Raw genomic sequence first — 19,270 nt, 5'->3', positions numbered from 1 at the left:
AGAATTGAGAACCCTTAGAGAAGAGGTAATTTGGTCTTTTACTATCTTAATGCAAAAGCCAGCCAGAATTACAGATTCTCTGCTAATCAACATTCAACCTCTTTAACTCATTTCTTATCACTCTATGCCTTTCAGCTGTGTGCTGCAAACATTTCCTGGACCCTCAAGTGCTGGGAAATGTGGCATTCCATGCTTTCCACCTATCATTGTTTCATTTCAACCTCACAGAGCTTTCCTGAACTGATGAGCTATGCTCCCAAAGCCTTCATTGTCCTCATCTGTAGAGGACATAATAAATAAGTTCCCCAAAGACACACAGTTCCTACACAGTGAGGCTGGAATGCAAACCTAGTTCTGCCTGATATCAGAGCCTCTGCCCTTTACCATCGGGCCCTGCTGTTTATGGCCTGTGTGTACTTCTGTCTACTTAGAGTCTTCCTCCACAGGCTTTGGTCACTTAAAGCTCTTCTTTGGTTGATACCAACATTGATTCTCTTTTTCTTAGTTCTCATCTAACTCTTATGTTGATTCTAGAACCAGATCAGGCATTCACTTCTATAAATAAAAACCTTCTCTGATATTCAGCTATGGGCTCCATAATACTTTCTATGACAGAATTTTACATGTATAGTGACATCTAACATCTCCATTAGATTTGAGATCAGAGAAAAGGGCTATGTCTCAATTATATTGATACCTTTCCAAACTCAACACAGTGCATGGAAAATAGAATACATCCATTTGGTAAACATCTATTGAGTGCCTAGTATGTCTGAATAAATCTAGTTCTAACCCAGGTGTAGTGAGAGATTACTTAGTATTCATGTGAGTAACTTGTGTTGACTCAGAGTAGAATAACCAATCCATTGAAAGCTCTGTGCCATGTTGACATGAAATTGATCTGCAGACACCTATCCTGAATTCCAAACTAATCTGAAGGACAGGAGACATCCTCTTAATTTTATCCTTCTGAAATGTCTAGAATCTAGGAGACAGAAACTTATTTTATAGCACCTCATATTGGTGACACACTCTTCTAGGTACTAAAGTACAGACTGAACAAGACAGGTAAGTCCTCTCATGAAATTCAGGTTTAGTATTTTAGGGTGAGGAGTAAGAAAATAAACAAGATGAAGCAGCATGATATAATACAAAATGACTAGATGATTACTTTACTTTGAGTTTTCTGGAAAATCTTTTCTGAATTGAAAATTTTTAAGCCAAGATGTGAATGACAAGAAGTAATCCGTCATGAAAAGATAAGAAGAATTAATGCAAAGCCTTTCGCAGGGAACAAGGTGAACTTGTTAGGGGAACAGAGAGAGATGTAGGCCGGCTAGGGAGTGGTGCACTAGGGGTGGAGTGGTATGAGATAAACTTGGAGTAACACAAGGTCAGGTAACAGGTTCTCTGGGATGGAGATATGGAGTTTAACTTATTTTTCTAAATGTGATGGGTGAGTATTGAAGACATTTAAGATAGAGGCAACACCATGTTTTTGTTGTTGTTTGTTTCAAAATGATCACACAGGCTACAATGTAGAATGGATATTAGGGAGCTAAGAATGGGAAGAAAGAAGACCATGTAGGTGACTCTTATGTGATCCACTCAAGGGATGATATTTCATTGATTTGAGGATGTGGGTAGTAATGCAAATGAGAAAACAGATCAGTTTAGGGACATCATTTAAAAGTTGAACCAACACTTCTTTCTGTTTAGGTATAGGACTGAGAGAAGAGGGGTTAAGGAAGGCTGTTAGGATTTTGCTTTGGACAATTGGGTAAATGGTGGTTTACTACCTATTAAATGAGGAGCAGGTTATAGGTAAGAGAGAGTTCAAGGAACTGAAGGTTCTGCTTAGGTCGTATTAACAGTCAGGTTTCTTAGAAATATTCATGTGGGAGTGTCAAGCACAGTGTTGGGTATGTAGAGGAAGACCATTCATTAAGCACCCACTTTTGGAGTCATTGACTTTGAAGATAAGATGAGCTCACCTCAGAAAGCTGTGTGCATAGATAAGAAGATTAAGAACACTACTGTGGAAATGACACCCTTTTGGGTTCCGGAAAAGGGTGGCATGTGAGCAGAGGGGGCAAAGTGTAAGAAGGAGCCTGGGAAGTAAAATGATGTGGACATCAAGAAAAAGAAACTGTTTCACGGAGACTGACTATGTTTTCCTTGCTCTTATTATTATTTTAATTAAAATCACTTTGTGTCAAAGTAAGAGCTATTTGAAGGCACTCTTTGAGGAAATCTTAACTTCCCCCAAAAGAAAAAATGATAATAATAAAGTCATTAGCTATATTTCTAGGTCACCTCTCTGGAAGTTTCACCATACAACTAAAACTGTCTTATATCTATACATGAATAAGAGGAAAACAAAAGATGAATGCAGTCCTCCTCAACTGCTTATTTTTCTTCTAGGTTATGACATAACTGTTTGAAAACAAGGTTGCATTACTGTAAAACTACTATATATTTTTCTCTGTCAAAGTCAATATGATTTGAATTCTGTGCGCCTTTAAAATGATACAAGATTAAATGCCCACACCTACCAACATTTTCTCATTATTAGTGTTATTATTATTTTTATGATCACAATTTAGCATGTGTTTATTTCTCTTATCTTTAAGATCTGAAACTCCTTAAAGCTTGAATTTGTAATTCTTGAAAGATAGACAAAGGCAGGGCTGAGAGCATCTCTGAGTGTGTTCCATGTGGCATCTTCTTGCCAGGAAGTTGATGTTGAACCAGCTGTGTTACATCAGACCCACAGAGACTTTAGGGGTTCCAGCCTCTGTTCTGGGCCTTTTTTAAGGTAAAACAACCAGTTAGCACAGCTCTCCTCAGCAAGGATGTAAATTCTGGTCCTGTGAAGGAGCAGACACATTCAGAGGCCAATTCAAGCCAGTAATGAGATCTTTCATGTGCAAATACATATTAGATAGGGTTAGAAGCACAGTATGATTCAATCCTGCAGTGATTCATTTAAGCTGATGTGCACCATTTAGCATGAGAAAGATGTAAAAGGAGATAAGAGTTAGGTGTCTGATTTTTAATATATTCTTCATTTATGTAAAAAAAAAAAAAAAATCTATGAATTATCCAGGAAATAGAACTTAAAGACTGACTTTTGTTTTCTTTTTGATGCTTATTATTTGTGATGTAGTAAAATCGGTGAATTAATAAGGAGCTATGCCAAACAAGGGAATATGCATCTTTTATTTCTGGTTGGAAGAGAAGGTCTGTGAGCCAGACGTTTCTGGTGGAACACTGGTCTCACCACCCGAAGCCTGTGTGCTCTTGCTCAAGTCTCTCAAACTCTTTTGAGTCCCAGCTTCTTATCTATGCAATATGACAACTCATGTTTATGTCCCTGGAAGTGCCAGATATTTTGTCAGTGACAAAAATTCATGACATTGTTTTACATCTTTCTCCAAATTGCTAAACCTTTAGCCTTTTTCTCTAACTTTATATGTAGTGGGAGAGACAGATGTGTTTTCACAGTCTATAATTTTCAGATATGGTGGGGCCTGGTATTTAGCTTTTTGGTATTAAAGTCAATTACAAATCATTTATTATCTACTAAGAAGGTGCAATATAAATAGTAAACTTGGAGGTTATAGATAAATTATGTTTTTAATTGGAATGCTAATAAATTATAATATCATGTTATGAAATAAGTAGCTGGATTCTTCAAACATCAGAGCAAAAAGTCACCTCATGAAAATTTACCCAATAATAGAATAAATTGAATTTAGCTATCAGAACAATATCTGCAAAGGAGGAAAACTGATGCTTTCCCATCTTGAAAGACATTTTATTTGAATTTAGAATGATGTCTACAGATATATACCTTAATAAATTTGGAAGACCCAGAAGTCAATTTTTTTTTTCCTGATTAGAAACAATAAACTTATGCCCAAGAAACTTTTTTCTCCTTGAGATGGGGAAGCCATATTTCATTGGTAAACATTTTTTGAATTTATATGTATGAATTAACTGCTATTAGAAATGAGTTAAATTGTTCTGATAAATGGAAACATTTTTTTTAACCCTTCATCTTTCTGGATTCAATACCAAAACAATATCTTAAAGTAAGATTACAAAGAGCATTTGGTATTTGATAAATAGCATCAGCTCTAGGAATAGAGAAACTCAGAATCTAAAGAACAGATTAGTCATCACCCTGCAGGGGACCTTCGTTGATTTCCTCATCTTCCTTGGCTTCCTTTTCTCTGAGTGACAGAGGAAATGTTTATATGATACAGCTACATTTAATAGTATAATGACGAGCATTTGCTAAATGCTTACTAAATAACTGAGACAATGCTAAAACTTCTACACATATTGTCTCATTCAGTCTTCACAAACAATCTCAGGAGATCTAAGTTAGCATCATCCCATTTTTAGGTGAACAAATGGCTTAAGGTCACAGGTGGTGCATAGACCTCAGAGCCCCATACACAGACAACCTATTCCATGCTTCACCTCACTTCAGTATTCCAGCCTCTTTTCTACAAAAAAAACCCTTGAAAATGAAAACCCCTTAGAGATGAGGATTTTGGACACTTGAGTGATTTTGCTCACCTGTGATTGTCGAAAAGAGATTACCAGGCAAATGATTTCATGTTTTTATTCCCAGCTTAACGACAGGTTGGCCATGACCTTATATGTTATTGCTCTTCATATGTATTGTTAACAAAAACATTGAGGAGGTTGATATACAATTCTTAGCAATGTGGCCGAGGCACAGGGCCCCTGGTTCTGTAAAGCAGAGCAACACAGAAAACAGGGCTATGTACCTACCTTTTTCAGCCAGAGAGAGATACCAACAGACATGGTGGGGGGCGGGGGAGCGCTCATTGATCTCTCACTGCAAGGAGTAAATACTTCTAATTTTATGGTATTCTTCCTGAATGAACTAACTACATCAGCTCTGAAATGATTGGTAAGAACATAGAATTCATGTATATTGTAAAATCAGTGCCATTTGGGATAACTGAGAATTAATTCCTCATCAACATGTCTAGAGTGATGTAGTACATAGATCTGTGCTTCATTAGGGCATCAGTGAGAGATACACTCAATGAAATTCTCTTATGTGTGTTTGGGAAATTTAAAAAAAGATGCTCCATTACTTTGTCTCAATGACACAATGTGAGGTGTTGCCAGGGCATCAATGAAATACAGAATGGCAATATTTGTGTCTCTTAAACAAATTTAATGACATTAAATCTAATGATATTTAGTGTACTTACAAGGTATTGTCTTCTTTCAAATGGAAACATTAACTACTATAATTAATCCCACCCCCAAACCCCAGCATTTCTCCAGGCTACAAATAGAAACAGAAATAAAGAAAGCAGTTAGGGTAAGGTGGACCCTTGATAGATTTTCAGCCTCCAGCTCAGGACTCCTGGGCTCAGTTAGTGTCTGTAGAAGGTTTTCTATTTAGGGAGGTAAGCAGTTCACCTCATGGAAATTGCAACTGGCACCTAATGCTTGATTAGTTGGAAGAGAATGTCTAGGTCCCTGCACAGGTGTTGTAAATAAAGCTCTATCTTTGTCAAAGGTTTGAAATGAGATGACACTGTGCACGCTTCTCCACACTGAAATGCTCTGTTTTTTTTTTTTTTTTTTTATTCTTTAAAATTTTTACTATAAGGTGTCTGCTATTTACTGTTCTCTTTGGCAGAGTCTGAGAATAGGTGTGTGTGTTGCGGGAGGGGTAAGGGTGGGATGGAATATGAGAGGAGCAGATAGTGAACAGAAAGATTTCCTTTTTGGTTACTTGTCAGTGACCCCGTCCCACTTTAAGACTCGTCATCTCTCTTTGGCCGGTTTGGCTCCATGGTGAGTCTCAAGTTCAGTTCCGGCCAAGGGCACATTCCTCGGTTGTGGTTCATCCCTGGCCCTGGTCGGGGGCCATGCAGGAAGCAACTAGTCGATGTGAAACACATCAGTGTTTCTCTCTGTCTCTCTCTCTCTCACCCCCTCCCTCCCACTCTATCTAATAATAAATGGAAAAATATCCTCGGGTGAGAAATAAAAAAATAAAAAAAAGGGTCATCATCTCTCAGCTGAACTATATCTCAAATTGGTCAGTTTGATTTGCTTCTAAAACATGAATCTGAGAATCTCCTAGTGTCCTTCAATGGTTATCTTTTATCCTCAGGAGCAAGTCCAAGCTCTGTTTCCTTTTTTTTTTTTTTATCCTCACCTGAGGATATTTTTCCATTTTTTGTACAGATAGAGTGGGAGGGAGAGAGAGGAAGGGAGAGAGAGAGAGAAACATCGACGTGAAGGGACACATCGAGTGGCTGCCACCCGCACTACCAACCAGGGCCAGGGACAAACTGCAACCGAAGTACGTGCCCTTAGCGGGAACCAAACCCAGGTCTCTCCGGACCGCAGGCCGACGCTTTAACTGCTGAGTCAAACTGGCCAGGGCCCAAGCTCTGTTTCCACAGCACAAAACATGCCGTAATAAATAACTCCTTGTTCTTCAGCCCCAAGTGCTTGAGAACTGTAAGTCCAGAACCATGTCTTAAAGTTTCACCTGTACGAATACGCTAGCTAAAAATTTAAATTTTATGGAGACAGCTCATCGATTACACTTGGAAAATCACCACACCACAAAAAGCAGCATAACAATGGTTTCCCTTTGAGCAAACATTACAATCACCAGAGAGGATCTAAAAACACCAATTCCTGGGCCCACCACCAGCTACTAGCGCAGAAGACAAGGAAATGCACTGGGCACTGGTAGGTTACAAAAGCTTCCAGAGAAGGTGACCTCAGTTTGCATCTGAATTTTGAAAGCACTTCAAAATAATACAGTAATGTAATGGAAGATAATATTAGTTAGTAGTTAAGAACAAGGGCTAAGGAATTAGACAACCCTGAAGTTCTTAATGTGTTCCTAAATTTTTATTTTTTTAATTAAAACATGTCATTTTCCTTTTTATTGAATTTATTGGGATGACATGTTAACACAATTATATAGGTTTCAGGTGCACAATTCCACAGCACATCATTTGCACACTGTCTTGTGTGTTCACCACGCCAAATCAAGTCTCCTTCCATCACCATTTATCCCCCTATGTCCTCCCCCACCTCCCTCTACCCACCTCCCAAAGCAATCATCACTCTGTTGTCAGTGTCCAGGAGTTTTTTCTCCTGAATCACTCCAACCCCCTCACCCCCCACCCAGGCCTCGCAAACCACTCACAGCGGTCAGCCTTCTCTTTGTCAATGAGTCTGTCTCTGTTTTGCCTGTTAGTTCATTTTCTTCATTAGATTCCAAATATGAATGAAATCAAATGGTTCTTGTCTTTATCTGACCGAAATGAATTTTTAATTCAGCATTTATTTAGAGGCAGAACAGGACATTGAAAATGATCAGCAAAGTAAGCCCCCTGGTGGCAGTCCTCAAGTTTGTCTCTTTTGCCCCGAGTAGTCAAGCAAGCTCTGGACATCCACACTAGCCCATCCCACTCAGCAAGACAATGGCCTTCTCATTAACTGGACCCATTTGCCTTAAATACCAATAGAGTGGTAGTCGGTCATACTTGAACATGTCTGTTTGGGAGGCAGCCATCTTTCCCACTTTAAATGATTCCTCACATTACTCTCGCTAGCCACATAACCCTCTCCCTGAAACAAGTGAGAAAGTTAAGTCTTGTTAAAAAGTCGGTAATGTTTTGGCAAACCTTATCTACTAGCCCTAGTTGTTAGAATTAAATAAAGCAATGGAACACAGCACAGTGTGTGACAGTGTTAAATGTTCAATACCCATGTTGGCAGTTTTTTTTTTTTTAATTTCTTTAAAATATTTTTATTGATTTTTAGAGAGAGAGGAAGGGAGAAGGAGAGAGAAATAGAAACATTGATGAGAGAGAAACATCAATCGGCTGCCTCCTGCATGTATCCCACTGGGGATCGAGCCTGCAACCTGGGCATGTGTTCTGACGGAGAATCGAGCCGGTGACCTCTTGGTGCAGGGGTCGATGCTCAACCACTGAGCACACCGGCCGGGCTCTATTTCCATTATTCATGCTACATTGCTAAAGTCCAGGGAAAGCTTTAAAAATACAGGCTGGGCCAAAAGTAGGTTTATAGTTGTGAGTATGCAAAACACAGTGCTTATTCTTGTATTATTTTTGTCTATTACTGTATTATTTTCCATATGAACAACTATAAACCTACTTTTACCCCACCCTATATATTTTCAGGGACAAGCCACTGCCCTTCATCACTACTAAACTTCCCCACTCAGAATTTGTCTACATAAAGCTGTATTTGGGTCTAATGGAAATTTAATGAAAATGTGTAGGTAAATTCATTTCAGATGAAATAATATGATGATTGTACTTTTGAAGTTCAGCACCACACATAAACATCTTAAAGCTTGCTCATGCATTCCAAATAGGATAACTATATCCTACTTTTACATTTATCATGCTTACTCAAGGTATACAGCTTGTGACTGCCCTGTGTTTGACTCTTCCAAAGTTAGCCTGAAAAATGTTGGAGCATTTTTATCAATAATGTCATGTAATGTCACATCCATCCATAATTATCCCCTTCCCTGAGGCCATAGGTTTTAATGCAAAAGATGTCTGGATGGTTAGTATTCATGTTAACAAACTCAAAGTATTTCCAGCAGGGCATTATTTCAGCAGTTTTCTATGTGGACTGTTTCCTCTGAGTTGGCGTGGGAGCCATGTTCTGACAATGCAATTATTGCACTAGAAGCTGAAGCTCACATTTTTATCTCTGAAAATCTTCGGGTGACAATCAGACTTAAATTCTCTGATTTTAGTGCTGTGATCATCTGATAATTCCATAAATGTGTCTGGAATATCAATAATACACCACATCTTGTGTTTAGTTCCAGGGACACAAAGGTGAGGGGTTTATGGTCCAGAGTTCAGATCCATGTCAGGGAGGGAACAAGTCACGGTACTCAGATAGAGCAATAATAACTGCAGCGTTCATTGACTGATTGCTATATCCCAGACATTTACCTCTCTGAGTTCTATGATTTGACTTTATATATAGGTTTTTATTTGAAAAACTGTGATAGAAAAAGTAAATTGTTTAAGGTAAAGTTAATATATGTACCAAAGCACACATCAGTAGTCCACAACCCATATATATGTGTGTGTGTGTGTGTGTGTGTGTGTATATATATATATATATATATATTTTTTTTTTTTTGGTACGTGCCCATAGCAGGAACTGAACACGGACTCTGGTCTGCAGGCCAACGCTCCAACCGCTGAGCCAAAGGAGCCAGGGCCACAACCCCATATTCTTAAATAACTGGATACAAAAGAGTATAGTCTCCTTCATCAGTCCTAATATTAAGCTTTCTCTTATTTCTATCCCTCAGTTTACATTAAGTAGTATAGAGTCACCACTTACTCAAGGGAACAGAGAAGCCAAATGCAGTAAGCAATGAGCAAAGGCTTGAAGGACAGGTGGGAGTTTGATTAGATTCCCACATGAATCCTATATTTCCCCTCTAGACTCCTTTCTGAAACACATTGCTCCCCACCTCCACTGGGCAGGCTGGGGTGCCTGGGGTATTTCTTCTGCAGGCAGTACCTTAGTGATCTAGAGGTTTAGTTGGTCTGATTGGCTTTGGCTCAATCTGGACACCACTTAGTGCTTTTGGAGGGTGTTGGCCGAGGCAATGTCATTCATTCTGGTGATTCTATTTAGTTTGTTCCATATGCCAGCATCATCCAAAGACCAAACCTCCATCATCGGTCCAATCTGAAAATGGTAGATGATTTCTGCCCCGACGTAAGCAATATTATCTCTGCAATCACAGGTTTTGATGTGTCAGCCGCCCTATCCATTCAGAGACAAATACATCCAGACATTTTGATATTGTTCTCTCTGTTCCACTTAAAACTAATTTGTCTCTCTCTCTTTGGGAAACACAGAACTAAGGCAAAATATACTAAACCGTGTGAGATCTTAAAGCGGCAGAAAATTTCTTGGAACTTTATCTCTTTTTGCCAGTGTAAAGTTGTAAAACAAAGCAAAACACAAATCCAAGCATATAGAGTTAATGAATATGTACACTAATATTTTATCCTAGTAAATATTCCCCACACCTCTTTATTTTGCAATCACCACCATGAACCATATTTCTATGCTTGCTTGCCTGGTTTATGTCACAGTGCATTTTTCAAAATTTATTTATTTAATTTTTTTAAAATTTATTTTCTGAGCTCAAAATCACATTCTTTCAATCAGTTTTCCACAGTGTAATCTGAGTGGTATTTTAAAAACACATATCTGGACATGTTATTCTTCTCTAAATACTTCATTAATTTCTTCAAACTCCTTTGGATAAAAGTCTAGTATCCCTAATAGTATCTATGAGATGCCCACAAGCCTACAGATACCCTGCCTATGAATTCATTCCCTCCTCGGTCACTCTCCTCATTACACTCTGTTCCCCAACACAGTGCATTGCTTCTGGTTTCCTAAAACTCTTCAACTGATGTTGATTGCTACTGTTTGGTACACAGAGAGTTTGGTTAATTGCAAAGAGAAAGAGATTTGGACCTGGACTCAAATTTGGCTGTACAATTTCTCTTTGTCTAGATTGCTGTGCATTTCAAATAGAGATGAGGAGGTCTCTTTCACAGGGTAAGAAAGAGAAAAACAACTTCTCCGGTAAATGTAACTTTCTTTCTTTTTATTTTTTTAATGTTTTTAAATTGATTTTTATTTTTTATTTATTTTTTATTAATTAATTAATTTATTTTTGTTACAGACGTTTCTCCTTTTTCTCCCATTGATTTCCCCCTCTCCCTGCCTCCCTGCCCTATACCCAGCTTTGTTGTCCATGTCCATTGTTCATGCATACATGCATATAAGTTCTGTGGTTTATCTCTCCCCCACTACCCTCTATTGTGGAGACTGTCAGTCTGTACCCCACTACCATGTCTCTGGGACAACCCCATTCCTCAGACTGTTATGTACATTATATTCCACAAATAAGTGAGATTATATGATACTTGTCTTTCTCTGTTTGTCTTGTTTCACTTAGGATGACACTTTCCAGGTCCCTCCATGTCGTCTCAAAAGATAAAAGATCTTTCTTTCTTACAGCTGCATAGTACTCCATTGTGTATATGTACCAATGCTTTTTTATCCATTCCTCTACTGATGGACATTTGGGCTGTTTCCAGATGTTAGCTATTGTAAATAGTGCTGCTACAAACATGGGGGTACATATATTCTTTCTGACTGGTGTTTCAGGCTTTTTAGGGTATAATCCTACAAGTGGAATCACTGGGTCAAATGGAAGTTCAATTTTGAATTTTTTGAGGTAACACCATATTGTTTTCCATGGCGGCTGCACCAGTTTGCATTCCCAGCATCAGTGTACTAGAGACCCCTTTTCTCCTCACCCTCGCCAACACTTGTTGTTTGATTTGTTGGTGGCGGCCATTCTGACAGGTGTGAGGTGATACCTCATAGTAGTTTTAATTTGCATCTCTCTGATGATTAGTGATGTTGAGCATTTCTTCATATTTCTCTTAGCCATTTGTATGTCCTGTTTGGAGAGGTGTCTATTTAGTTCCTCTGCCCATTTTTTAATTGGGTTCTTTGTCTTCCTTTTGTGGAGTTGTATGAGCACTCTATATATATTGGAAATTAACCTCGTATCTGATATATCATTGGCAATTATGTTCTCCCATTCAGTGGGTTGCCTTTCCATTTTGTTGATTGTATCTTTTGCTGTACAGAAGCTTTTGAGTTTGATGTAGTCCCATGTGTCCATTTTCTCCTTTGTTTCTATTGCCTTAGGTGATGTATCAGTGAAAATTCTGCTGCGTATAATGTCTGAAATTTTGTTGCCTATATTTTCTTCTAGGATTTTTATGGATTCATGGGTCACATTTAAGTGTTTTATCCATTTTGAGTTTATTTTTGTGTAGGGTGTAATTTGATGGTCTAGTTTCATTTTTTTGCATGTAGCTGTCCAATTTTCTCAACACCATTTATTAAAGAGTCTGTCTTTACTCCACTGTATGCTCTTGCCACCTTTGTCAAATACTAATTGAGCATTTGGGTCCATTCTGGGTTCTCTATTCTGTTCCACTGGTCTATATGCCTGTTCTTGTGCCAGTACCAGGCTGTTTTGATTACAGTGGCATTGTAGTATAACCTGAAATTTGGTAATGTGATCCTTCCAGCATTGTTCTTTTTTTCAAGATTGCTGTGGCTATTTGAGTTCTTTTATTGGTTCCATATAATCTTTTGAAGTATTTGTTCTAGTTCTGTGAAGTATGTCGTTGGTATTTTGGTGGGGATTGCATTGAATCTATAGATTGCTATTGGCAATATGGACATTTTAATGATGTTAATTCTTCCAATCCATGAACAAGATATGTGCTTCCACTTTTTCATATCTTCCTCTATTTTTTTTTTCAATGACCTGTAGTTTTCTGTGAATAGGTTCTTTATTTCTTTGGTTAAGTTTATTCGTAGGTATCTTAATTTTTTTGCCGTGATGGTAATTGGGATTGCTTTTTCAGTTTCTTTTTCTGTGAGGTCACCATTGGTGTATAAGAATACCATCAGTTTCTTGACGTTAATTTTGTATCCTGCTACTTTGCCAATCATTTATTAAGTCTAGAAATTTTTGATGGAGTCTTTGGGGTTTTCTACGTATAGTATCATGTCATCTGTGAATAATGACAGTTTCACTTCTTCCTTTCCAATTTGGATCCCTTTTATTTTTTCTTCCTGTTTGATCGCTGTGGCTAAGACTTCCAGTACTATGTTAAATAAGAGTGGCAAAAGTGGGCATCCTTGTCTTGTTTCTGTTCTTAAGGAAAATGCTTTTAATTTTTGCCCATTGAGTATGATGTTGGCTGTAGGACTTTCATATATGGCCTTTATTATGTCGAGATATGATTCCTCTATTCCCAGGTTGCTGAGTGTTCTTATCAAAAATGGGTGCTGGATTTGGTCGAATGCTTGTTCAGCATCTATTGATATGATCATATGATTTTTATCTTTCATTTTGTTTATGTGATGTATATCATTTATTGATTTGCGAATATTGTACCAGCCTTGCATCCCTGAGATGAATCCCATTTGGTCATGGTGAATAATTTTTTTGATGTATTGCTGGATTCGATTTGCTAGTATTTTATTCAGGATTTCGGCATCTATGTTCATCAGGGATATTGGTCTGTAGTTTTCTTTCTTTGTAGTGTCTTTTTTTGGTTTTAGAAGTAGAATTATACTGGCTTCATAAAAAAAGTTTGGAAGTCTTCCTTCTTCTTAAATTTTTTGAGATAGTTTGAGGGGAATGGGTATTAGTTATTTTTTGAATGTTCAGTAAAATTTCCCCATTTAGTCGTCCGGGCCTGGTCTTTTTTTTTTTTTTCTGGGAGAGTCTTGATTACATCTTTAATTTCTTCTGTTGTTATTGGTTTGTTCAAGTTTTCTATCTCTTCCCAGTTCAGTTTTGGGAGACTATGTGTTTCGAGATATTTGTGCATTTCACTTAGATTGTGGAATTTGTTGTATAATTGTCTATAATATTTGTTAACAATCCCTTTGTATTTCTGTCATGCCAGTTATTATTTCTCCTCTTTCTTTTCTAATTTTGTGTATTTGGGTTCTCTCACTTTGTTTCTTGGTGAGTCTAGCTAAGGGTCCATCATTCTTGTTTGTCTTTTCAAAGAACCAGCTCTTTGTTTCATTGATCCTTTAAATTGTTTTTGTTTGTTTGTTTGTTTGTTTGTTTTTTGGTCTCTATGTCATTTATTTCTGCTCTAATATTTACTATTTTCTTCCTTCTCTTTGCTCTGGGTTTTTGTTGTTGTTGTTGTTGTTGTTAGCTTTCTAGTTCTTTAAGTTGTGAGGTCACATATTTTGTTAGAAATTTTTCTTGCTAATTGAGGTAGGCCTGTAGTGCTGTGAACTTCCCTCTCAGAACAGCTTTTGCTGCATCCCTTAGATTTTGTGTTGTTGTGTGTTCATTTTCATTGGTTTCCAGGAAGTTTTTAATTTCTTCCTTGATCTTTGTGGTAACCCATTCATTGTTCAATAGCATGCTATTTAGCCTCCAAGTTTTCAAATGTCTTTGCATGTTCTTGTTGCAATTGATTTCTTGTTTTATGCCATTGTGATCTGAGAAGATGCTTGATATGATTTCAATCTTCTTGAAATTGTAGTGACTTAGTTTGTGTCCTATCATGTGGTCTATCTTTGAGAATGTCTCATGTGCACTTGAGAAGAATGTGAATTCTGCAGTTTTGGGATGTAATTCTCTGTAAATATCTATTCAATCTATTTTATCTAGCACTTTATTTAGAGTCTGTGTTTTCTTGTTAATTTTTTTTTTTTTGTCTAGCAGATCTATCCAGTGATATCAGTGTGGTACTGAAGTCCCCTGCTATGATTGTATTGCTGTTGATTTCTCCTTTGAAGTCCTTCAGAAGATTTTTAATATATGTTGGTGCTTCTAAATTGGGTGGATATATGTTTACCAAGGTTATATCTACCTGTTGGATAGATCCTTTTAATATTATGTAGTGGCCTTCTTTGTCTCTAGTTATGGCCTTTATTTTGAAATCTTCTTGATCAGATATGAGTATTGCTAGCCCAGCTGTATTTTGCTTTCTGTTTGCTTGAAATATTTTTTTCCATCCCTTCACTTTCAACCTATGTGCGTCTGTTGTGAGGTGGGTCTCTTGTAAACAATATATATGTGAGTCATGCTTTATTTTCCAGTCAGCTACTCTGTGTCTTTTTTATCGAAGCAGTCAAACCATTCACATTTAAGGGGATAAATGATATGTACTTATTTATTGTCATTTTTGTTTAGTGAAAAAATATGGAATGCTTCATAAATTTGGATGTCATCCTTGCTCAGGGGCCATGCTAATCTTCTCTGTATCATTCCAATTTTAGTATATGTGCTGCCGAAGCTACACTAAATTGATTTTTAGAAAGAGCAGAAGGTAGAAGAAGAAAGAGAGACATGAATGTGAGAGGAAAATATTGATCCTCTGCTTCCTGCAGACCCCTACCAAGGATTGAGTATGCAACCCTGGCATGTTCCCTGACCCAGAATCAAACTGGCAACCTTTTGGTGCAAGGGATAGTTTTCAACCAACTGAGCCACACCGGCCAAGGCAATAACTTTCTTATAAGGGCAATTGTTTCTCATTTTTACTTCAAAGATTGGAATCCTGCCTTGCTATTCAGAGTGTGTCCCATGCGCTCTGTGGTTCACAGCATCATGCCAAGTGAGAGCTTTTTTAGAAACACAGACTCTCAGGCTCTGTTATAGATATGCTGAATCAAAATTGCATTTTAACTAGATTCCCCAGGTAATATGGGTACACATTACAATCTCTTCCCCCCCCTACAGTTGGCTATATTTTTTAAACTTATTGGATTTTCATTTGTGGAGTGTAAATCAAGTCATCATCAGGACCAATAGAATATATGTCACTGAAGGCAGGATACATTTCTGACTTATCCATTGTATTTATAAAAAATATGTAGTGGGGCTCACAAAATAAGTCAAGATACAATATTCACCATTGTAAAGCCACAATTATAGCCTAATCCTTCTAGCTCTAGGTTGTTGCATAGACTGGTATAATAATCAAGACACTGTATATGTCAAAATTCAACTCCAAATAATTTTTCACAGGGCATACATATGCTCCTGTGTGGAGAGTATTTGGGAAAACACAAACACCTCCAAAACATATTTTGGAGAATATAAATCTAAAAGCTTTGAATTGCATTTTTGTTTTTAACATTATCTCTAGTAGGTCCCAGAGTGCTACATTCTACTTTTTTTGTTTTTACTATAAAACTTTATTTAATCTTTATAAAACATTTTTTATTAATTTGTTTTGTTACAGTTGTTTCTCCTTTTTCCCCCATTGACACCCTCCTCTCCATTTCCCCCACCCTATTCCCAGATTGTTGTCTTGTCTATATCCACTGGTGATTCATATATGCATATAAGTTCTATGGTTTATCTCCCTCCACCCCCTCCACCCCCGCAACTCCCTTCCTCTGAGGTTTGTCAGACTTTACCCCACCTCTGTGTCTCTGGGAGAATTTTGTTCATCAGTTTGTTGATTCATTATATTCCACAAATAAGTGAGATCATGTGATATTTGTCATTCTCTGCTTGGCTTGTTTTGCTTACCATAATACTCTCCAGGTCTTTCTATGTCATCTCAAAGAATAAGAGATACTTCTTCCTTATAGCTGCATAGTATTCCATTGTGTACATGTACCACTGCTTTTTTATCCATTCCTCTACTGGTGGACATTTGGGTTGTTTCCAGATCTTAGCTATTGTAAATAGTGCTGCTAAAAATATAGGGGTACATATTTTCTTTCTGATTAGTGTTTCAGTCTTCTTAGGGTATATTCCTAGAAGTGGGATCACTGGGTCAAATGGAAGTTCAATTTTTAATTTTTTGAGGTAACACCATAGTGTTTTCCACAGCGGCTGCACCAGTCTGCATTCCCACTAGCAGTGTACTAGGGTCCCCTTTTCTTCACACCCTCGCCAACACTTGTTGTTTGATGATTTGTTGATGGTGGCCATTCTGACATGTGTGAGGTGATACCTCATTGTTGTTTTAATTTGCATCTCTCTAATGATTAGTGATGTTGAGCATTTCTTCATATGTCTTTTGGTCATTTGTATGTCCTTTCTGGAGGGGTGTCTATTTATTTCCTCTACTCATTTTTTAATTGGTTTCTTTGTCTTCCTTTTGTTGAGTTGTATGAGCATTGTATGTATTTTGGAAATTAACCCCCTATCTGATGCATCATTGGCGATTATGGTCTCCCATATAGTGGGATCTCTTTCCATTTTGATGATTATTTCTTTTGCTGTGCAGAAGCTTTGTAGTTTGATGTAGTCCCATGTGTTCATTTTTTCCTTTGTTTCTGTTGCCTTAGGTGTTGTATCAGTGATAATTCTGCTGCCCATGATGTCTGAAATTTTGTTACCTGCATTTTCTTCTAGGATTTTTATGGATTCACAAGTTACATTTAAGTCTTTTATTCATTTTGAGTTTATTCTTGTGTATGGTGTACGTTGGTGTTCTAGCTTCATTTTTTTCTAAGTAGCTGTCCAATTTTTCCAACAGCATTTATTCAAGAGACTGTCTTGACTCCACTGTATGCTCTTGCCACCTTTGTCAAATATTAATTGAGCATAATGTTTTGGGTCAATTTCTGGGTTCTCTATTCTGTTCTATTGATCTATCTGCCTGTTCTTGTGCTAGTGCCAGGCTTTTTGATCACAGTGGCTTTGTAGTATGACCTGAAATCTGGTAATGTGATCCCTCCCTACTTTCTTTCCTTTTTTTTCAAGATAGTTGTGACTTTCAGGGTCTTTTTTGGTTCCATATAAACTTTTGGAGTGTTTGTTCTAGTTCTGTGAAATATGTCATTGGTATTTTGATGGAGATTTCTTTGAATCTATAGATCGCTTTGGGTAGCATGGACATTTTAATGATGTTAATTCTTCCAATTCATGAACAAAGTATATGCTTTCTGCCATCTCTCAGCGTGCTGGGATCAGTGGAATGCAATGAACTACAAACACACACTGCTTAGAGTGAGAGGAAGCTTTGCAAGAGAGCAAATGCTCCAGATCTTTGGATGCAGTCCCATTTACTTGCAGATTGGTTTTGCCAGGTTACAAGTGGATTTATGCAAATTATTTTCTTGAGATGCCATCTCTGTAAACCTTATCTTATTTGCGTGCAAAAAAATCATTTAATGCAAGCTAGACAATCTTCCTGTCTGTCAGTCAAACCTGTCTGTCCACAAACACACTTTGATCTTAGGCTGGCCAGGTTGCAAGAATGCATATCACAAGGTTACAAATCATCCATCTACCAACCCCCATCCCCACATCTTCCCCCTTGTTGTTTTCTTGAAATTGTGGAATGGCCATGGCTGCAGTGATCAGGAGTGTCATCACTCATTTTTTGGTCTTCTACATAGAGGACACCACTCGCCAGAGTCCTCGGAGAACTTGATAGCTAGTGGTGCAGGCAGAATGACAGCATATAGTCCCTTCCAGGCCAGAGTTAGTCCCTGGGTGGTGAACTTCTTTACCCACAGAGAGTCCCCAGGCTGAAAGTGTGCATAGGGTCTGAGGTGAGCATAGGCAGGGTGTCACAGATGTGTTTATGGATAGCTTCTTGGCAGACTGAAGAGCCTGCAAGAACTGTAAGAGGGTGAGGGAGAGCAGAGTGGTCCAGTTTTCACCAGTTTCCAAAGTAAATATGGTTAAGGTTTTTTTTTTAAGGTCCTGTTCATGTGCTATGTATGTCCCCCCCCCCTTTTTTTATTCTGCATAATCCTTCTTTAACTTGCATAGACCCTCTGTGACTTTCCTAGTCCTTCCCCTGACATTAACCTGAGAGCTTGCTCAATCTATCTACAGTCTGCTCATTCCCCAGTTTTTCTTTTTCTCCTCCCTACTCAGACCCACATATTCCTGCTTCCCTCTTCCTCTTCCCTTCCCTAGGACCTTACTAAACATTGCCTGCCTCGCAGGAGTTTAGTAAGCTTGGTGTAAACTAAGTGGGTAGTCCGGTGTAACTGGTTGACTAAAGTCCGACCTAGAGCCTCTGGGATCAACAGCCTCCCATAAGGCAATGCCCATCATCCATTGATTTTCTTTATGGTTCATTTTTGCTTGGCTAAGTCATTTTTTGACCTAGTGTATCTGGAGAGGCCCCACTGGTTTTAGGTCGACCTCTTAAGTTTTCTGATCTGCAGCAGATTTTCCGTGCCCCATTGGAGAGCCTGGATTAGGGCTATGACTTCAGCCCATTGTGCTGAAGTTCTCCTATTCAAGGATTGTGACAAGACGACAAGGTCTTGAGTTACTACTGCTGCCCCGGCATACCTGATTTCTTTTTGGACATAGTTGCACCCGTCCATGAACAATATCTCATCTGATGATGGCAATGGGACATCCTTAAGGTCTGGGAGGGCCATCTGCACTATGTCAATTTCCTCCAGGAAGTCCTGTAGAGGTTTCTCCAGGTCATTGTCTGCAGGAAGGCTGGCACAGGACTAATGGCCAATGTCTTGTGGAACTTGATGTAGGGCTGGCCTGGAGTGGCAGTGGCCAGCAATTGAACAGTTGCTGGAGAAGATCATGTCTGAGTAGGGGGTATGTGTACTCCAGCATGACCAGAAACAAATGAGTCAC

General features: G+C 38.2%; 1 protein-coding gene and 1 non-coding gene across 2 annotated transcripts in view; one reads left to right on the top strand and one right to left on the bottom strand.

Annotated features, from left to right (window-relative positions):
• CDH8 (cadherin 8) overlaps nt 1–19,270 on the top strand; it is a 414,745-nt gene that overhangs the window by 95,356 nt on the left and 300,119 nt on the right. The gene's annotated exons all lie outside the window — the stretch shown is intronic.
• LOC118641115 lies at nt 14,882–14,987 on the bottom strand. The gene has a single exon (XR_004961555.1). It is a non-coding gene; the product is annotated as a U6 spliceosomal RNA (small nuclear RNA).

The sequence above is a fragment of the Molossus molossus genome, unplaced genomic scaffold, assembly GCF_014108415.1.
Source record: "Molossus molossus isolate mMolMol1 unplaced genomic scaffold, mMolMol1.p scaffold_m16_p_25, whole genome shotgun sequence".
Lineage (NCBI taxonomy): Eukaryota > Metazoa > Chordata > Mammalia > Chiroptera > Molossidae > Molossus > Molossus molossus.
Note: the sequence above shows the minus strand (reverse complement) of the source record. Positions and strands in the feature narration are given on the sequence as shown.